This window comes from Rattus norvegicus, chromosome 16 (genome assembly GCF_021556685.1).
Source record: "Rattus norvegicus strain SHRSP/BbbUtx chromosome 16, alternate assembly SHRSP_T2T, whole genome shotgun sequence".
Taxonomy (NCBI): domain Eukaryota; kingdom Metazoa; phylum Chordata; class Mammalia; order Rodentia; family Muridae; genus Rattus; species Rattus norvegicus.
Window position 1 is genome coordinate 69,084,656 of NC_141549.1, and position 20,511 is coordinate 69,105,166.

The 20,511-nt window shown below is 44.4% G+C and overlaps 1 protein-coding gene and 1 non-coding gene across 1 annotated transcript; both read left to right on the top strand.

Annotated features, from left to right (window-relative positions):
• Positions 1–20,511, top strand: part of Erich1 (glutamate-rich 1) — a gene marked incomplete at its 5' end in the record, with an annotated part of 52,793,804 nt that overhangs the window by 38,214,096 nt on the left and 14,559,197 nt on the right.
• On the top strand, positions 58–162 carry Snord13 (small nucleolar RNA, C/D box 13). The gene has a single exon (XR_015640572.1). It is a non-coding gene; the product is annotated as a small nucleolar RNA U13 (small nucleolar RNA).

Below are 20,511 nucleotides of genomic sequence, written 5' to 3' on the forward strand. Positions count from 1 at the left end.
CCTCTTCTTAAACTGGTAGGGCTTACTTGATATTTCTCAAGGCAGACACAGTTACTGATCCTTTCGGTTCATAAAGCGTGATGATTGGGTGTTCATGCCGCGTGCGTGACATGTGCCGCCCATTAAACCTTGTTACGACATGGGCACATTACCCGTCTGACGTGAACTTAGAAGGATCCACAAGTTATGTTTCATATTTAGATTAGCTCTCCGTTCCGCTTTTAACTTCCGTGTCTGGTTACTGGTGATAGGGTCGCTTAGGTGAGACCAAGGCTTCTACCTCCCTGTAACCATGCTTAAGAATGACAGGGTTTTAGTTCTTACAGATGGCTTTGGCGCATGCATTTCTAAGGAAGGTGATTTTAAGTTATTACTCCATTGTGTATGAATGCTTTGTCCACGTGCACATCCGTGTACCCAGTGCTCTCCTGGTCCCCGCGGAAGCAGCAAAAGGGTCTCTAATTCTCTGAACTTGAATTTCTGAAGTTTCTTAGCTATGGTATGCTCTTAACTGAGCCATCCTTCAGCTCTGTGGCATGTACTCAGTGTTACACTATTTCCAACTACTCTACCAGTGATGCCTGTAAGACTTCTTCTTTTCCCTGTGTGACCTCTTGCAAATGGCAATAGCTCAGATCTCAATGTCTTACTGTACTGGGGGAAAAAATGTAGATAATAATAGTCCCCATCTCTTAGGACCATTTTTAATGTACATAAACGCTGAGAACAGTATCTGATCAGCATACAGTTCATAGTGTTAGCTTCCATTGTTATGCAAAAATACTCGAGTTAATTTACATTTCCTCATTCCAAGGAAATTTGGTGATTAGAATTCTAACTCAGGACCTCTTTCTTTTGGCTTTCCCCACTCTGACCAATGGGTGGCACTCTGATCAATCACTGTTAAGCACTTCCACGGGGAAACCTTCCCTTACAAAAGCAGCTTGAGTCCAGTCAATAAGAGGTTATTGTGTCCGTACTGTGTGGGACGTTTCTTCTCTGGAACATGTGCCTTTTGTGTCCAGTGGCTCCAGACGCCCTCTAGACTTGAGGAATGCTCTGTATTGTTGAGATCTCTTGCTGAGTTTCCCAAAGCCAGAGCCAGCCATGCCTTCACTTCTAGTGCCTGGCACAATTTAGTCAAGGCAACAAATGCGTCCTGAATGCCCATGTCCACACACAGAGGACAGGCTGAATTGACCATGGCCCATCCACACAATGCAGCTCCGTAGAGCTGCGTCTGCACAATGAAACTGCAGTGAGGAGAAAAAGAGCAATCTCTGTGTAACACCGTGGAACTCTGAGATACATACATAGGTGGAAAGAGCGGAGGGGAGGTGGGGTAGAAAGATGCTCTCTTTCTTGTAAGAAAGAAGGGAGAATAGACAGCAAGATAGATGCATGTCTTTGTGTGTTAACAAAGTAGAAATGGAGGGTAGATAACAAATGAATAAAAATATTACATGTCAGGGAATAACAGGATGAAGGGATGGAAGCAAGACCTCCCTACATGTACTTTTATAGTTTTGACTTTGCGATCCCGTGAAACCCTTACATAATTATTTTTGAGAGAAAGTAAATCAGGTGTGATGGCACATGAATGTAATACCAACTTGAGGGAGGCTAAGGCAGGAAGATCCATGCCAGCCTGGGATAAATAGTAATACGTCTCAGGTGGGAGTGTGTTTGCCTAGCATGCAGAAGGCGATGAACCCCCGGCAGCACATGAGATTGGGGGCGGGGTGTAGGCCTGAACTCCTAGCAGTGGTGAGGTCGAGGCAGCAGGATCAGAAGTGCAAGGCTCGTCTGGGTCACATGAGACTCAAAATAAATAAAGACTGAATAAGTGGATGAATTAGGAAGTCGAATTCACTAGACTGGCCAGAAAGAAAAAGCGCTGAAAATTTTTGGCAAGGATTTGGGGAAACAATACGAAATGCCCATATGGTGTTGCAGGAGGCGTTGTGGCTGCTGGTGCAGGACAGTTTGACAGTTTCTCTGAGAATTAAACAGGGTCAACACAGAGCTGAACAGGATTCAACCATTCTCTTTGTAGATGGACAGCCAAGAGAGTTAAATTCTTGTGCTGATATAAAAACTTCAACATGAGTGGGCACAGCCACAATCTTCTTAGGCAGTGGGATCAGTTCAACAAAAATAGATAAACACTGTAGCTTGCAAGTCAAACATTACACTGAGGACCACATCAAAGGTTTGGTCCTGGAGTGGTCCTCCCGGGAGATAGTCAAAACTGTGAGCTACGCTGGTTTTGCCTAGCGGTCATGTATTGCCGAGACAAATACTTGAGACTATCCTTAAAAAGAGGGAAAGGTTATTTTGGCTCATAGTCTCAGGTGTTCCTTGCCTTTGGGCGAGTGGTGACACAGTAGATCACGATGGGGGGGGGGGGGGAGGCAGAAAATGCTGCATCTGGGAAGAACAAGAGTCAGAGACAGACAGAATCACACACACACACTCACACACACATGGCGGGAGGCAGAGGGATATGACTTAGGACCTGATTTATAATGTCTCCTTTGAAGGCAGCCCTCTGTTGATGTAAAGTTTCTCTTTTTCTTTACCTACTTTAGGCCTTGTTCTAAAGCTTCTTGTTGTGGTGTCACAAGTAGAGTCGCACGTGGGCCTTTGGGGTTAGAGTTCACATCCCAACAAGCCTATGACGTGAGTGACTGCTCCGAGGTAGAATCCCTGGGGGATGGGCCACAGGCCCAATGCTCTAGAACCTACGAGGCTGTGAAACAAACCTCTTGTCTTCACGTTAACTACCCCAGATAACTTGGTATGCTGACAACAGCTAGCACAGTGAGGGAAATGAGATAGAAATAAACACACGGTGGGGATTTACTTAGCCATCATCAGTGAAAGATCTTGGCTCCTTCTGTGCTGTTTGGTGAGAGTGCTTGGTGCTGGGAATCAAACCCGTGCTGACCTTACCCATGCCGAGCACATACCGAGCTATACCCTCAGCCACAAGTGAGCTTCTGAGGCGTACGACAAAATGGATGAACTTTCAAGACAAAGTAAATAAGCCCATGACACAGGCTCAGGCTATGGGCTTCCACTGATACGAAACACCAATCAAGTCACAACGTGGACCAGTGGTTGCTAGGAGATGGGAGGGGGAAATGGAGGGCGGCGGCTAACAGTTGAGGAGTTTATCTTTTAGGATGCTGAAAATGTCCTGGATGCGGCTAGAATAGTCATTGCCCTATCTTGCAAAAAAAAAAAAAAAAAAAAAAAATTTAGTGAGCTGTACACCCTAAAATGGAATACGATGGTTCGTATATTAAATTTTAGTTTAAAAAGTGGTAAGGGGGGGCTGGAGAGATGGCTCAGCGGTTAAGAGCACTGACTGCTCTTCCAGAGGTCCTGAGTTCGAATCCCAGCAACCACATGGTGGCTCACAACCATCTGTAATGGGATCTGGTGCCCTCTCCTGGCACACAGCCACATATGCAGGCAGAATACTGTATACATAATAAATAAATCTTAAAAAAAAAAAAGTGGTAAGGGCAGTTGAGACATCTTCGTAGGTGTGGAACATGCTGGGACCCATGCAATGGGGGAAAGAGAATCAAGTAGTTATGGTAACAGTATGAGCACAGAGGTAAATAAGTAGCTTGCAGTTCATACAGCAATAACCCAAGAACAAGCTCTTCGGGGGAACATTCTCCCGCCATTTTTTATTCCGGGAATATGTCGCTAAATCGAGTAACCTTGCTAAATGGTGCTTGGACGACGCACAAGGTAATATGGGGCCTCATGTGTAAGACAGTGGTTAAACAATTGGGCAGATTCATGCAAAGGGCAAAGGGCAAAGGTCCAGCCCAGACTGTGAGCACAGGTGGACCTGGAGGGGCAGAGTGGGTAGTGTTGATGTAAGGGAAGGAGGCCTGGGAAGAAGATGGAGACAAACGAGGCGGCCTCACATCTCACAAGTCATGTGTATGGTGAACTTAGGTATTTATCTGAAATACGTAGGAGTGCCGTCTTGTATAGAGGGATTAAATGTTAGGTATTTCCTTTGACAGGCACCAAGGCTACAGTCACTCGCAAGAAAGTGCCACCTAAGCATTCAGCAAGGCTTCACCTCCTTCCAAGAACAAACACAACAAGGCTGGGCAGTGGTGGAACCCATTTGTCATCTCAACCACTGAGAGGCTGGCGAACCACGGTCTGAAGTTCAAGGCCAAGCTCACTCCAGACTGCGTTCTTTCGTCAAACGCGTCTCCAAAATAAATAAATAAATAAATAAATAAATAAATAAATAAATAAATAAATATCTAAAACAAATGCTGAACTCATAAAAGATCAGAGAAAATCTTCATAACGAAAAGCAAAGGTGAAAGAAAGTCGAAAAGAACAATCTAGTTTCTTTGTTTCACTGAGAACAACCGCAGGGACCGAAGAATGAAATCGTTCCTGCTTTTAAGGCCTCCCCGGTCCAAACTTGGTTTGTAACAGATTTCAGAACACCGTACTGACCGCAGAATGAATCCTGCAGCTTCACTTGCTCTGAGTTACCCATCCCTATCCCCAAGTTTAGGCCCCCGGTCTTGTACTGTTTGTGAAAAGGATAATCCATTAGCTTTGCTGTGCACATCGCCTGACATGGGGGTTAGGATGGGGGCAATGGCTTTTGTTAGGAAATCAGAGGAAATTCACATAGGCTGACAACAGGGACCCTTGACTTGTGTAGACCCTTCAACCTGAGAGAGTTCATCCCACCCAGTTCCCAGCATGCATCCTGTGAAGAGAATACAGTGTAAGCATCTGTAAGCCGTTACCTTCACTCCTTCCTTCGCCTTGTAATGTGTTTCTCAGGCAGGCAAGCAGGATGCTTAAGCTTGCTGTCAGGCTGAAGCTTTTTTTTTTTTTTTTTTTAATTAATCAGAACTGGCACTAGACCCATAGTGAAAACTGCAAGTTTGGGCCAATTCAGGACAAAAGGACCCCACTTCTATGTCAACTGTACATATTAGATCCCACTCTCGTTCCTCTGTTCCCTTAATCTTTGGACTACAAACCCTCTTTGTGAGAGAATTTTTATTTATGTATGTGTGAGTGTTCTGTGTGCATCTGTGATGCATGCCAGAAGAGGGCGTCAGATCCCATTACAGAAGGCACCATGTCGTTGCTGGGAATTGAACTCAGGACCTCTGGAAAAGCAGAGGACCCTTTCTGGAAGAAATTCTCAACCACAGCCTGTTCCCACTCTTCAGATCATCCCATCTCTCTTGTAAGTACCCCTAAATCTTATCACCAGGGAGGGGTGCTTGAGTTTTGAGGCTCCACGGGCCAGCTTAGTTTCGGGACTGCTATGTGGTGTCGCTGGTGAAAAAAACCTGGTCTGGTAAGAGGACAAAACAACCCAGGTATCATTTTGCATACGGGACGGTAAACCCTTTAATGTTCTCAATTAGGGTTTCTATTGCTCTGAAGAGACACCGTGACCACAGCAACTGTTAAAAAAGAAAATGTTTATGACTGGCTTACGGTCCAGAGGTTTAGTCCATCGTCATCCTGTCGGGAAGCATGGTAGGTAGTACAGAGGCAGGCATGGTGCTGGAGAGATTGCTGACAGTTCTTAGAAGGGCAGCAGGGAGACAGAGAGAGTGACATCGGAATCAGCTTGAGTATTTGAAACCTCAAAGCCCACCCACAGTGACACACTTCCTCCAACAAGGCACGCCTCCCAATAACGGCACCCCCTGAGACTATGGGGGCCAGTTTCATTCAAACCATCACAGACATTAATTGTGAAGATGGCTTTGGGCTCAATCATTTTGAAGAACGTGCTAGTGGGCAGGGGGATATGTTCTGTATATAGTGTATGTGGGGGTACATAGCAAAAACAGCAAATTGGACCCATACTTGTATTCGTGTGGCCCTCTATCTGTCTCTACAGTGCATTGAAATAGGTGAGATATTGCAGGACAAAGGTCTGAGTTCAAAAGGAAAGCTAAGGGTTAAAGTGGCAGGGTCTGGAGCCCCAAGGAGGATGTAGGTAAGAGGGCTTATAGCCCAAAATGATATGATAAGCAGGTAAGATGGACAGAGCTCTGGGCTACTGATGGTTGGCCCACAGGACCATTTGACGCTATTGAGGAAGGTGTACAAGGTACATTATCATAGTTTGCTTTTGAGACAGGTTTTCTCTGTGTAACAGCATTGGCTGCACTGGAACTCGGCTTTAATGACCAGGCAGGCGTCGAACTCACAGAGATTCATCAACTTCTGCCTCCCAGTGCTGGGATTAAAGACACTCGACCCACCATACCCAGATCATCTCCTGCCTGCTAATGCAGTTGATTGTAACAAAGTAAGTAAAGACAGCTTTCAAAATCTCCCTCCCCGTGTTTCCAGAAACACACCGCAGAGCATCCTGTAAATAGAGGGTTAACTAAGAATAACCATCATCACTTTCTGGTCACTATAAGGAACGAAGAGAACTTAAAATAATAAGCAGCATGGGGCAATAATACCCGCCAAGCGATAGTAAAGAGCCAAGGTCAATAACAAGATCGGAGTCAACGATGGACAGAAGGAGACTTCCCCCACCCCTACCTTAGTGGACAGTGCATGAACACTGTATGATTATCTCCCTAGATGGGCCAGGATGTCATGCGGAGACTGTATGAGCCTACCATTGTCTCCACCCAGGATAGCCAGAGCTAATCAATCCTTATAGCAATTACCTCAGTGTCTGCTGTGACTCTATAAAGGTTCTAGGCAAGGTATGTCTTCTTCCTTTTTGGAAACTCTAGCCTCTGTTTGGAGTTTCCCTGATTTTCCCTTAATTTCTCATTTTTCCTCAATGCTTCCTATTTTTTTTTCTGGGATTCCCCTTAATAAGTTTTCATTTTGCATACACCCACAGCTTAAATCTTCATTGGTGAATAAAAATCAAAATAAAACAAAACACACACACACACACACACACACCCCAAACACAACAACAACAACAACACCCCTCCGAGTCACAATCCCTGGCTTTTCTTTGGTGGCTGTGCGTGCCTGGACCCCTAGATCCTTGGGCGATACAGAACCAGACTGACTGTTCTGCTGTACTCGAAAGCCCTTTATCACTAATCCCCTATATTTCATGTTTGGGAAGTGTGTAGAAGAAGCACATTAGAATCAGCGAAACAAAACCTGGGAAAGAGTGCTGCTAACAAGAAGTGGCTATCAAGCTAACCCAGGGGCCTCCATATTGAAGTCGAGCGAGCTAACTCGGCTTTCTTCATTTCCATGGAAGCCTCATTTCATCTCCCATGAACCTCTCAACCCCAAGGCTCCAGGACCTCTTGGATTCCTCTTGGCCCCAGGCACCATTTTTTATTTTCTGCATCAAATTTTTTTTTTTTTTTAGAGTAAGACGTAGTCTAGCCAAAAGCTTGTCCTTCCAAGAGGGGCAGCTCCTGCCATCTGCTTCGACTGAGTAGCCTACTGGGGTTGTCCTCTCTTTGCATCCTGATTACCAGACATTCCCTTTATTGTACCCAAATGCTCAGTTTCATCATGGACATGATCTCCCTGGTGCTACATTCCTCCCAGCAACTATGTTGTTTCTCTGCTCCACAAAAATGTCTTGAAAAAAAAAAAAAGAACCACAAACTTTCCCACGGAGCACAAGGCTGGTTTTCCACCACTCATTCCCTATGACTAGGGTTCTCTTTAATTAGAGAAAGTTGGCAGCGGGTTATGTCTCACAAATACTTAAAAATTTGCAATGAATTGTTTCGTCTTATTTTTCTAGCCCTATCTCCATGCTAGGCAAGTGATTTTCCACTTAGCCATGCCCACAGCCATAATAATAACTGTTTGATGCCATTTTGAGAGGTATACGTTACTGGTAGAGCTCAAGGTTAGCAGGCAAAAGGAAAATAGCCATTTGTCCTATATTGTGTCCAAGAGCTACATTTAGCAGACCGCTTTGCTGGGGACAGAGTATCATGACAGGGACTGCCAGCAGTAGGCCGGGATGGAGACATCTCCATAGTCTGTGGCAGCTCTTTGTGAAAAGCAGTTGTTCCCATTTCTTCAAAGCTTAGCCCTGGACAACACCTGTATAGATTTCATTTGTGCATGACTGCTTTTCAGTTGGCCTTGGTGGGCGTAATTATTCTATTATAACTGACTTCCTTATTTCTTTCTCCTTCTGCTCTGGTGGATTCTGTGAAACTAGATGTTCCTTGATGTTATGATTCTTAAACCTAAAATTGGAAATTGAGGCATAGGGGCACAGCACAGCACAGCCCTAAGGGCCCAGGTGCATGCTGTGTGTTCTCATCTTGGAAACAATGTAATAACTGCACAACAGTAGTTCCAGATTAGTGTTTGACTTGCAAAGAAAATTGGAAGAAATTATTAGAAAATGAATTAGCACGAACATTGGGACCCCAAGAAAGAAAGAAATATATTGAAGTTATGAAATAAGTTTTGCACAACATTTGAGAGTGGTTCCTGAATAAGCAAGTCTAGAAAACATAAAATCTTATACTAGTAAAATAACACTTGGACTCTTAGGATAGTCATTGTGTGCAATGTGCAGATGCAGAAAGTCAGAGGAACTACTGAGTTAAGGGTTAACTTGATTCTTTCTGGCCACTGCCTGGCAGCTTTGCCCATGTCATTTATCATAGAGCTTCACGGGAAAATGCAAGTAGCTGACCTCAGAGCTTTGAGCTCTGAAGTATAATAAGTCAAAAGTTAAAGTTTAAATAGTGATAAGTTTGCAATTATTATTATTTTGGCCACAGGCCTGGGAATAGGGGAAGCCTGAAACTTTGGGAAGCAGTTGTAACTCTTAATTCTTTGTGGGATGTGGTTATTTTTTTTTTTAATTTGATTTGGCAATGGTTATATAATGTCTTTTTTTTTTCTACCTGCTTTTGAAGTATCAATAAAAGACCGGGGCAAGAAAGAAACCTAGGGAACAAGTGTGAGCATGTGTGAGCATGTGTAAGGTGAATGTGGAGGGCATGTGTGAGCATGTGCGAGCATGTGAAGAGCAAGTAGAGAGTGAGGTGTGCGTGAGGGGTGTGTGTGTGTGTGTGTGTGTGTGTGTGTGTGAGAGAGAGAGAGAGAGAGAGAGAGAGAGAGAAAGAGAGAGAGAGAGGAGCATGTGAAGAGTGAGTGAAGAAGAGGAGGTGTGTGGAGAAGTGTGTGTGAGTGAAAGGAGAGTGCATGTGGTGTGTGTGAGATGTGTGTGAGAGTGAAAGGGAATTGAATAGAGGTGTGTATGAGTGTGGGAGTTTGGAGTGGGGAAAAAGAAAGAGTGTGGGAGTTCAAGGAAAGAAGAGCGCACAGGAGAAAAGCAGAGTGTGCAGGAGAATGCAGAGTGGGTGCGGCCTCAAGCTTCAGGCAAGCGAGTGAGAGAAAGGAGAGAGAAACTTTAAATCTTGAAAAATTGCCTGTCAGTTTGTACCCGAAAAGTAGTCTGTGTGCGTTTATTATGCGCCTTCTAGATATCCCTGCTTCCGGCTGAGAACTCCAATCCTGTTTCGAGGCTGGACCCCCAACACTGCTTGTCCTTATTACTAGTGTAAGCTTTGGGGATCAATGCCAGGCCTCAGACATGCGCCCACTAAGATAAGTCCTCTATCCATCTCTATCATTTCGTATCATTTAATTCATTCCTCTACGTCCCCTTTTTCTGGGTTAGGGTGTAGCTTATGAAAGGTCAATTTGTTATAACTTATCCCATTTTTTTAGCACGTGACTTTAACAGAACCATCCATGGTCATTGCTTAATTTCATTATTTTATTAAGATTATGAAATGGCAATTTTCTAATTTTATGTTCTTTGGTGTTCTTCTCCTGGGAACGAACTGCTCTTTAAGTAGGACGTTGCATCTGCAGCTAGTTAGTTGATCACCCTGAATACAATTTGCACGGGGAAGGCAGAAAAAATGCTCGATTCTTTCCCTTGTATTTACCAATGTTTACAGTAATGTGCGTAGTGCCCCAGTGGCCTTCAATCAACACCCAGCATTTGCTCACCGCTCTTCCTGTCAGTCTCATCTGGTCTTAAGGAACTCTGTAGCTGTCATGAGTTTTTCCCAAAAGTTACACTCAGATTGCCCAGACGATTGCCAGTGGGAATCTTTTCATTTTGGCTACTATGTCCCTGTCACGTATCTTGGAATGCTTCCTGGATTTCCAGCAATGGCTAGAATTACATCAACTATTTCTTTTTTTTTTTTTTTTAGATTTATTTATTTATTATATATAAGTACACTGTAGCTGTCTTCAGATACACCAGAAGAGGGCATCAGATTTCATTACAGATGGTTGTGATCCACCATATGGTTGCTGGGATTTGAACTCAGGACCTCTGGAGGAGCAGTCGGTGTTCTTAACCACTGAGCCATCTCTCCCGCCCCACATCAGCTATTTCTTAAAACAAGCCCTAGCACTTTCTGAGAGGAATGTTATTTCAAAGCTACAGCTGAATATTGAAATGCCGTTTCTATGAGACCCTCAGTTGATTTCTTTCTTCGGCCTCAGTAGCCATACTTGTGGACACACCTAGAAAATACACTCTTTTTAGAAAGTAAAAAATATGTATGAATCCATATTGACATTTTCACTGTGTGTGTGTGTGTGTGCATGCATGTATGTGCTTGTGTATGTATGTGTGTATGTTATGTGTCTGTGTATATGTGTATGTGTGTATGTGCATGTGTGCATGCATTTTTGTGTGTATATGTGTATGTATGTGTGCATGCATTTATGTGTGTATATGTGTGTGTATGTGTATGCATTTGTGATATGTGTTTATGTGTATGTTTGTGTGTGATGTGCTAGAAACTACCAGGACCTTGCTAATTGTACTACTAAATTAAAATTATGTTTCCAGGCTTATGAATCTTTATCATGAGACTTCTCTTGAGACAAGGTGTCACGTATCTTAGATGACTTTGAACTTACTGTGGTGTTGAAGACGACCTTGAACTCTTGATCCTCCTGTCTCTACCTCCTAAGTACTGGAACTGCGGGCATGGACCACCTGCAACTGGTCTTTTCAAAGTTACTCGTGTAAGGTATGGTAAGAACAACAGAAATTGAACTGACTGGTTCTAGTTGACATCAGGTTACATTAGTAAACCATGCTTACTTAAGGATTAAGGTGGCAAGACCTTTATTATCTTGTCTGTTTCAATTTACCTGCTGGGAATTTTTTTTTTCCTGATTTCTCCAATCCCGATGTTTCAAAAGATCAATACACAGTTCTGTTCTGTCTGGGTGAGGTACAACTTTAGCATCACTGACTCCATTTTGATACATGTGTTGGAGTTGGGGACCCTGTAGAAGCTTAGGGTCCCCCTTGAAGCCTCTATGACTTGCTCTGTGCTTCACAACTGTGTTTCTCTGGTGAACCCCAAAGAATATAGTCACTCCGGATTGAATTTAGGGCTTCCTCACACACACTAGGCAAGCGTTCTACCACAGAGCTATGACAATTTTCCCCAAACTACTGAAGACTGAATCCAGAGTCTGGTGATTGCCAGCATCTTTCATCAGCTAGTCACCAAACAACATTTGACCTCTGACCTTGCTCCTTAAACTGTCCCCTGTGCTTGTGAGGACAATCTCCTCTCCTTCATCACGGCTGCTCTTACAGCCCTCTGCTCCTGCCTGGTACTGACGGGACAGTTAGTTGCCACTTGGCCTTGCTCTCTCCCCTCACTGCCCAGACTTCCCTCTGAAGTGACTCCATGCGTCTACGTTTTCAGAGCTCGGTGACTACTGCAGTCTTCTAGCCCATCCATATTGCCAGTCTTCATCCATTTTGCAACCAAGTCCTACTGGCATCTCCTTCTGTACACCTCAGAAATGAACTCAGTTATCTCTGAACTGAAATCTCTTCTCCACCAAGCTTCTCATGCCTGCCAAACACTCCCTCTATTTATCAGAAACCAACCTGAGTTTAATTCCTTCCATCCCCACATGCAGCCTATCAGGAAATTCTATTCATTTTTACCTCTAAAATAATATACCTTAAAATCTCTCCTCTTCTCCCTCCTTTTCACCACCCTATCTTCTTTTCCTTCCTCCTCCTCCTTCCCTTCCTCCTTCCCCTCCTTATCTTCCTTCTCCTCCTCATCTTCCTTCTCCTCCCCCTCCTTATCGTCCTTCCCACCACTCCTGCTCCTCCTTCTCCTCCTTTTCTTCTTCCAGTGCTATAGACTGAGTCCAGGACCTCATCATACCGAATGACTCTTCTGCCATTAAGGTACAGCTCAGTCCCCTTTCCCGTTTGCTGCCGTCCTTCTCTCATGTCAAACCCATGTACCTGAACCATTTCAAGAGCCTTCAAATATATTTTTCCCACTCGTGCTCACAATTTCACTTCAGCTAAAAATTCAGACAGTACCATCTTTCTCTTAGAGTCTCATTGCCACACCTGAAACTCATCAGTATGACTGCTCAGAACCCTTGGGTCTTTCCTTGAACCCTCAGGTCTCGTCTTGTACCTTTCTTCTCCTTGCCTATTATGGTGCAGATACCTGGAGTTTGTTCTCCTCCACTCTAAGCCCTGCTTGGCCTCCAAATTCTTAGAGCTGCTTTGCTGCCTGGTCTCTATCTCCTTCCCTTCTTCCATTCTTGGCTGAAACGTTTCCTGCTCAGAACGGCATTGTCCCATCCCAAGCCCAGTTTAGTGGAGAGTCACTGCATAGCTGACCATGGTTGTACATATGGATGTGCACTTTTGCTTAATACCTATGTCTCTCAGGACCCAAGACTTTGGGGGCTAGGCATCATGAAGGTCTTGGTCACTAGGACAATATTTGTATCTAGACGGCTCATAGTTAATAGGTGCTAGCTGGTGAATGCATTTGAAAAATTTGACAGAGTAAGCTTACCCACGTCAAACTTCTCTACAAACGGCATATTCAGTGGATGCCAGCTTTTCCACTGAAGTCGGGAAAATCCTGACACAGCTAGGGTCAGCGAGGCAAACAACGGCTGCGTTCATTCAGATAGCTGTCTCGTTGTTCGTGTGACTGCTTTGTCTTTTCAGACTGGGCCTCGCTGCACGGTCCTGGCTGGCCTGGAACTCATTACGCAGACCAGGTTAGCCTCAAATGTGCAGCCATCCTCCTGTCTCCACCTCCTGACTGCTGGGCTTATACACCCACCTATGCTTTGTGCTTTCTTCCCCCCCCCCCATGTGTGGGTGAATGTGTGTTTGTGGCTGTGTGTGCACTTGAGTGCATGCATGTGGAGGCGGATCTCATGAATTTTGCTAGTTTTCTAACTTATCTCCTAAGTATTGGGATTACACAGTATGGTGAGACACCACTCACACACACACAAACACACACACACTGGCATTTACATGGGTGTTGAGGATTGAAATTCTTGTCTTCACACATGTGTGTGTGACAAGTACTTTACCCATGGTGCTACCACCCAGTCCATTGTTAGCAAAATTAGCTCCTAACCGGTAGGGCTTTGAGACTCTCATGTGCATGCCTGCCCATGCTCAACCCGATTCTGGGACGTCTCCTATTACCACCATTTTTATAACTAAGGAAAGATGTGTCCAGCAGAGCTTAGGACTTGACCTGACTGGGGTGAAGAGGAAATAAAGGACAGACAGACACATGTCTAGAAGAGCTGGGATCAGGTGGGCCTTGCCCACGTCAACTGTACAGGGCCACTCTGGACGTCATTCTCTTCTTACACACTCACTTGGGCATCCCTGACTCCCCACAAGGGAAAATTGAACTTGGAAAGATGGAGGGACTAGCTGAGCATGAGGACACACATTTAAGGTCCACGCTGGATCTGAGGCGAGTTCAAGACTGGACTTGGTCCCGTAAGACACCGTTTCACACATCCATTCTTGAAAATATTTTTTTTTTAAGAAAAAAAAAAAAAAACAAAAACGAGGAGCTAGACTGGGAGCTCCCACTTAGTTCAAGGGAAGGCTGGCTTTAGACTCATTCTTTGGATTCCAGTTTGAGTTTTGTTTACTCCACTGCATCTCATAACGAGGAGAGAGGAGTATCTGTATTTCCCTCAAACACATCCACATGGCATCACTGATTCTTGGCAGTGGACTCTTTGTTTATAAAATATTGGGAACTCTCGGGTTGGAGAGATGGCTCAGCGGTTAAGAGAACTTGCTGTTCTTCTAGAAGGTCCCAAGTTCAGTTCCTAGCATAAACACACACACACACACACACACACACACACACACACACACACACACACCCATAAATGAAATACTTTTTATTTTAAGCTTTACTATTAAAAATAAAATGTTACAAATAAAAAAAAACACATGGAAATAAGCCAGACCCAGGGACTATACAACTCTATGAACTTCAATACAGTTGGAACAAAAATAAATAAAATACGGAGAACCAGCTGTCTTGTGTTTGCCAGTGAGGCAGAAGGGCTGCCAATTCAAGGTTCGTGTGGACCAAATACAGTGAGATTCTGTCTCTTACAAGCAAACAAAGTTCGTTTCTGCTTTGAGATCCCAGGAAATCAAGAAGAGCCCATGTAACCTAGGTTGTTTTTGCTTCTTGACAACCCCTTGCCCTAGGTGACAGGGAGGGAGGGCTGAGCTACTTATGGCTGGAGTGAAGTCATCACCTGCCTACAGGCGGCCAGCAGAGGGCCTTCTGTGGGAAAGGTTCATCCAAGATGACAGGCCCATGGAGTACACCAGGAGTCATGATGGTGTTTAGTTCTTAAATTCAAAGGCTCAACCTTGCTGGGAAGAGGTGGAGAGAGGGCAGCTGTGAGAAGGGTTCGCCACAGGAAGGGAAGCCCCTCTCCTTCCAAAGTGATAGCTGAGCAAACTAATATGGAACCGTCTGTGCTCTCTTCATGGTGGACACGGTAGCTTTCTTCTGAAAAGAAGAGGGCATCAGATTCCATTATCAATAGTTATAAGCCACCATGTGGTTGCTGGGAATTGCACTCAGAACGTCTTGAAGAGCAATCAGTGATCTTAACCACCGAGCCATCTCTCTAACCCAATCCAAGCAGTCTTTGAATCTCACTTTAAAGAATGCTTTAGGGGCTGGAGAGATGGCTCAGCGGTTAAGAGCACTGTCTGCTCATCCAGAGGTCATGAGTTCAATTCCCAGCAACCACATGGTGGCTCACAACCATCTGTAATGAGATCTGGTGCCCTCTTCTGGTCTGCAGTCACATATGCAGTCAGAATGCTATATATAAAATAAATAAATAAATAAATCTTTAAAAAAAAAAAAAAAAGAATGCTTTAGGGCTAGGATGTAGGTCAGTGGTACGGTGTTTGCCCAGCATGGCCTCGGTCCTGGCTTTTACTCTCCAGCACTGTGTTTTAAAAATGATGCTTTAGCTGTCAAAAGACTTCACGGAAAATCACTTTAAATAATCAGTAAAACTCCCTGGCCCATGGACGGCCATTATTCAACTCTGTGCGCACAGCTTCCCAACTTGCAAAGCGTATAATCCATTGTCTGGTGGGTCAGCCCCATTTCTCATGTGTCTCAATCTGAATGTGTAAGTTTTGACTCTTATGAGCCAGGGATGGATTTTCTGGGTCTCTGGCTTTGCTGCATCATCAGCATATAATAAGACTCTGCTCCTTGACTGAATGATCAAGTTAGGGATTGCATTTTAAGCATGAGGAAACACAGATATTTTTCCTCTTGTCGGCATCCTTTTCAAAAGGTTGCTCAAAGTGGTGCTTAAAAGATAATTTCAGCTTGCTAAATTTAGGGTGTGGATCAAGTCCAAATTGAGAATACTCCATTGGTAATTGTGCAAGGAACGCTAATGTGTGCAGGAAGGGAGGGTGTCTTAAAGGCCTAATGATCTCTCCCTCCCTGACACACAACATATAATTTAACAAGATTCAAAGTTAACCAAGTCAGTGACACGCTCTTTATCACCATGACTGAATTTTCGATATAAAATGAGGGGAGTTTTATATATAAAATTTGAATAAAATACATGCTTGGTATGTGCTAAGTCTTGGCCTCAATTCCTAGCACTATAAATAAAATAGAAAAATGATTTCATATTTGAGTTATTCTTTTAAAGGCACCTTTAAGTCAGGGATATTTCCAAAATCAGCAAGTTATTGAGTTATTTTTGTGGTGCTAGGGGGTCAAGCACAGGGCACTGGGCATGCCAGGGAAACACCTACAGCTCGTCTTGATTCTCAGCCTCTGTGGTTTTGGTCCAGGATCTCACGATGTAGCTCAGACTGGCCTTAAAATCCTGATCCTCCTGCATGAGCCTCCCAGGATGCTGGCTTTACAAATGTCTCTTACTGATTTGTTTTCCTTCGTATTTAAGGTACCACAAGAAGTGTACCATTATCTGTAGTTTGCTTTGAAATGCATTAAAATCATTTTGATGGTGGAAAGATAACGTGATAAAGTAGATGTAGGGAAATGTTCCTGGAATAGATCAAGTGGTTCACTCTACAATCTTTCTGCCATAAAAGGATGAAGGTGGCAGGTACCACACATAGTTGAGCTGGCCTTTACTTTCCAGGAGAACTACAGAGCTGGTGCCAGACATGGCAGCTATGGGACCCAGAGGTGCTCAGCTTTGGACCTATAATTCAACTCCACACCTTCCATCTTGTCCTCAAATGACAGGTTGGTGGTAGTAGCAAGGTTTTTGGAACCCCCATCCCCCAAAATCATCCATGGTTAACAAGCACAGAAAGATGGAGTAGAGGATCAATGGTCCCTGAATGTTTCTGGAAGGGACATGTAGCTTCAAAGTGAAATGTCTCCTACAGGTTCATGTGTTGAACACTTATTCCCCAGCTGGTACTGCTGTTTGTAGAGGTTATAGGACCTTTAGATGGGGGTAGGGGACTCACTGGGTAGATGACGGAACTGGTAGGCGCTGAGCTTTTACAGCATGGACTGGTCTCATATCTGCTTCTTGACTGCCACCATAAGGTAACCTTTCATCACCATGCCTTCCCTATCAGGATGGACAACATATCCTCAAACCATGAGGCAGAATAAATCCTTCCTTTGTGAAGTGTCCTGTCAGGCATCTGGTCACAATAACGAGAAAGTGGTAGAAATGCACAGAATGTGCACCCACAACCTCAGGAAGGAAATGGGCATGGCTTAAGCAAAGGCAGCTGGCTACAGGCCACCAGTGTCTTGTTCTGTTCTGTTCTTTGGCCTTTATCCCTCCTTGTACAGTCCTTTAGTTTCTTGCTCTCTGCAATGTTTTTTGTTTGTTTAGGAGGCTTTGGAGACAAACACTGGGGCCTTGTCCACATAAGCCCACCCAACACAGGAATTTTAAAGCTATCTCTGGCTTTTGGTTGACATAAAACCCGAGTCAAAAATAACCCAGCAGAGATTTAAATGTTGAAATTAGCAAAGAAAAAGATCCCCTGGCATGTTATAACTACTGCATTTTGGACTTGCGCCCCAACAGAGATTTCTTCTGGCCTCATTGGCTCCTTTATGCTGCATTGTTTCTTTAATGTTCCAGTCACCCCACATGGTATTCATGTCTTTGAGGATATCAGTACTCTCTTGAGACTCAATGTTTATTTACTGAACACTTAGAACTCAGAGCCCTCATTCATGATAACGGCAGCTCATCTGGAGAATTCTACAATAATATGGTATCTTAGTGATGTTAGAGAATAGGCATAGATGAAGAAAAATGGAGAAAAAGAGGAAAAAAAATATGCTTTGTAGGGGGTCATGACTGAGAACACTCAGTAGCCATTTAAAAAAAAAAGTATCTTCCAATGTATCTCCTGGTGCTGATGTCCCCCTAGCTATTCCTCTAGAGAGCACATGATGGTTTCTTGATGATCTGTCAAGAAACAGATCAAAGCACAAAGGTGACATTTGATGTCTCCTGATCAGAAGGGAAATGGGTATGGTTTCTATTTTCTTGAATTGGATCATTTGGAATCTAATGCTTATTAAGTGGGATAATAAATGGCTTAATATGCCCCGTAATTTTGTAAAAACAAAGGTTTTCGTCTCCAGTTAGATTATATTTTCCCCTCTGAACCCGTGCATGAGGCTTTGACTGAAGACTGAGCTTCCAGTGACACAGAAGGATTTAAGTCTGGTGCTCAAAGAGATGAGCAAGGTCATGGAATGGAGGGTCAACATGGATAAGAGACAATCGTGACAAAACTGAGGAATAGACTCTAGTGAAGACATAGGAAGTGTTGGTAGTGTAGAACTATCAGGAAGAAAGGTGACCTCACCCCCTCTCCGGCACCTCTCCTCCCCTCCATAACCCCATAATCCTCACTATGTAGACCAGACCAGGTGGGCCTCAAGTTCAGATCTCCACCTGCCTCTGCCTCCCAGGCGTCAGGATTAAAGTCATGCGTGACCCATTGTGGCACACTTTTAAATCCACCTATCACCCTTATCCCAATCTATCACTGAATTTCAAATTCTGCCTTAGGGGAGCTCTGAACTTCTCAGTTCATCTCCCCATCTTTAAAGGGTGGTTCTATTTAAGGCCTAAGTCATTGTGAAATTAAACACAAAAGACCCCAAATTAAACAAGTAATCGAACAGCAAAGACCATACATAAATCCCAAAACCCTGCCCTGTTCCTAATAACGGCCAGGGTGCAGATCACAGGGCAATAAGGCTTCTGACTTCCCAGGCTGCGCCAGGCTTCATAGCACCCAGTCCTTTGAAAGCCTTCAGCATCGTGCTTTCCAAACTGTGGGGCAAGGAAGGTGACATTGAACATGGATCCACACTTGCCTGGGCTGGGTTAGTTAGCCAACACTTAGTGTTTAATTATGTGAGCATAATTTTTGTTCATTTGAATAGCCATAGGTATATTGTAGCTGCCTGTGGCTATGTAGAATGCAGAGGGGAGAGTAATCAGCTTAGTTCTCAAATGGGTCTTAGGTTTTTGGTTTTCTTTAATTTTATGTATATAAACTTGAGGGTACTTTATCAAGTCCTGTTCTTGGCCTCCACACAGTACTTCCTCCCCCATATCCCAACCTACTGTCTTTCCCCAGCCTTGGTTCATACAGAATGCTCTGCACTCTCTGGTCCCCAACAGTCCGGTTAATCACAGTAAATGTTCACACTACTACTCTAGGATTGGGCATCATGTCCTGGCATACACTCGGACTGCTGCTGACGGCTGAGCAAAAGCCTCTGTTATAGGCATTTGCCTCCCCAAGCAGAGTGCTCACGGCCTTTCCCCAAGGTAAGGACTGGTCTGTCACATGGCCAAACCAGGTAGCAGGTGATCCAAAAGGGCGTAACTAAGTCACAAGACTTTTACTAGTGACGGTGTGAATCGGGGACATAGTGTCTAATTGTGCTTAGCTGCTGCCAATTGAGCTGATCAGCTCGACACTTTCCCTTCTGTGTACTCTGTAATATATACCACTGTAGTTGAATGTAACTGAACGGAGGCACTGGGACTAAGAGGTATTTTCTGCCCGTCATTCTGACCAGGCTAACATTTCCTCGGGATGTTAACACTGATGAACTCTCCTAACAGCAAGGAGAGATGGTGAGGCAGGAGATAATAGTTTGCATATGCTTGGCCCAGGGAGTGGCATGATCAGAATGTGTGGCCTTGTAGAAGTGTGTCACTGTGGGGATCCACTTGGAGACCCTCCTCCTAGCTGCCTGGGGCTATCAGTCTGTTCATGGCTTCCTTTGGGTGAAGATGTAGAACTCAGTTCCTCCTGCACCATGCCGGCCTGGATGCTGCCATGCTCCAGGACTGAACCTCTGAACCTGTAAGCCAGCACCAATTAAATGTTGTCCTTTACAAAACTTACATTGGTCACGGTGTCTGTTCACAGCAGTAAGACCCTAACTAAGACAAATGCCTATCTAATTACGTTCTCCACAGTGCATCCACCACCAGCAGGAACTGGGGGGTAGGCTGAAATGGCCTGATAAAATACATCTTAATTCCTCAATACTTACAGACTAACAGTGCTAGAAGAGGATGTGATAACCCTGTGGAGAGATCTGTCCATCTATGGCTGGCAACAGCAAGCAGGGTTTATTTAATGTGAAGGTTAGGGGCACCTTCCTGTAGAGGAACCCAGTCCGGTGCCCAATGACACCTTGGTATTGTCCAAGACGCACAGGACAATGGTTGGGTAGGATGGCACCATACCTACTCTTTGGTATCTGGTACTTAATGGATAGCTTTTGCACAGCTGGTATCAATCCACCCAACCATGCTCAGCAAATGGCTTTCCTGAGCTCAGCACCCAAGGTGGGCTGCCTGCTTGACTAGCATTGATCTGTGCTACCAATCAGGGGGCAACCAGGGTCTAGTTACTTTATGCTTAGGAAAGGCGCCCAACACCATCCCATTCTGATTGCACTCCCTGTTGATAACAGCAGGCTCTTGGGAAACTGACCAAGCTAAGCCGGAGGCTGGAAGTAGAGGGCCTGGATGCTCACAGGGTCATACGTTGCTACCCCATGGAATTCTAGATGTGCGTAGGAGGCTAGGATGTGC